General features: G+C 34.1%; 1 pseudogene; it reads left to right on the top strand.

The window, feature by feature from the left end:
- Positions 1-277: 277 nt before the first annotated feature.
- Positions 278-1064, top strand: LOC100951425 (annotated as a pseudogene).
- Positions 1065-1459: the final 395 nt, after the last annotated feature.

Raw genomic sequence — 1459 nt, forward strand, 5'->3', positions numbered from 1 at the left:
TTATTAGAAATATACACATATGTAATTTTTTCTAATTCAGGTGTTATTTAAAAGTTGATTCAAAATACAAAGTAAAGTAAGAAAAGAAAGTAAAAATAAGATTGAAAGTGACTAGTCAGTAAGAGAGATGCAAAAAGACAGTAAATATAAAATTGTGTTTTTGCAAGAAAGGTTAAACAGAAAGGAGAATGATATTGTATGAAAAAGTATCTTATGTGGTAAACTTTTGTCCTGAAATAAAAAGACTGATTATTTCTATTGGCTCACTGAGCACACCATGGCAGTCAGCAAGAACAAGCACCTTATGAAAGGTGGCAAAAAGGGAGCCAAGAAGAAAGTGATTGATCCATTTTCTAAGAAAGATTGGTATAATGTGAAGTCTCCCTCTATGTTCAATATAAGAAATATTGGAAAAACACTAGTCACCTGGACTCAAGGAACAAAAATTGCAACCGATGGCCTCAAAGTTCATGTGTTTGAAGTGAGTCTTGCTGACCTGCACAATGATGAAGTTGCATTTAGAAAATTCAAGGTGATTACTAAAGATGTTCAGGGCAAAAATTGTCTAACTTCCATGGCATGGATCTTCCGTGTGACAAAACGTGTTCTATGGTTTACAAATGGAAGACTATGATTGAAGCTCCTGTTGACGTTAAGACTACCCATGGTTATTTGCTTCATCTCTTCTGTATTGGTTTTACTAAAAAATGCAACAATCAGATACCGGAGACCTCCTATGCCCACCACCAAAAGGCTCCCCTCAAGCAGAAGAAAATGATGGAAATCATGACTAGAGAGGTGCAGACAAATGACTTGAAAGTTGTCAATAAATTGATTCCAGACAACATTGGAAAAGACATAAAAAGGCATGCCAATCTATTTATCTTCTCCATGATGTCTTTGTTAGTAAAGTAAAAATTCTGAAGAAACCCAAGTTTGAATTAGAAAAACTTATGGAGCTTCATGGTGAAGGTAATAGTTTGGGAAAAGCTACTCAGGACAAGACAGGTGCTAAAGTTGAGTGAGCTGATGGACATGAACCACGAGTCCACCAATCTGTGTAAGATTCAGGCTTTTAATAATGACAAACAAAGAATCCCATTTGTGAAAAAAAAGGACTGATTATTTAAGAAAAGGGAAAATGAGGTCAAACCAGAAGGTTTTCAGCATGTTTGTGAGATTGTGCAAGTTGAAATAGAATTCAGAAGAGGGAATTTATATGAATCCAGTGGCTATGATATATAAAAATTGATTAAAACAACAAAGTTTCTTTAATATATTAACTTTTTTTTAATTGAATGGTAACTATGTACATTAATGCACTTCTGGGGTACAGTGTGGGGTTTTCACACACAATCCGAAACACTTCCATCAAACTGGTTAACATAGCCTTCATGTCACTTTCTCATTAACTTGTTTTTAATGGAATTGAATCACCTGTTTCTTTTTTAATTTAAAA

This window comes from Otolemur garnettii, unplaced genomic scaffold, assembly GCF_000181295.1.
Source record: "Otolemur garnettii isolate 467f Iridium unplaced genomic scaffold, OtoGar3 scaffold00274, whole genome shotgun sequence".
NCBI classification, from domain to species: domain Eukaryota; kingdom Metazoa; phylum Chordata; class Mammalia; order Primates; family Galagidae; genus Otolemur; species Otolemur garnettii.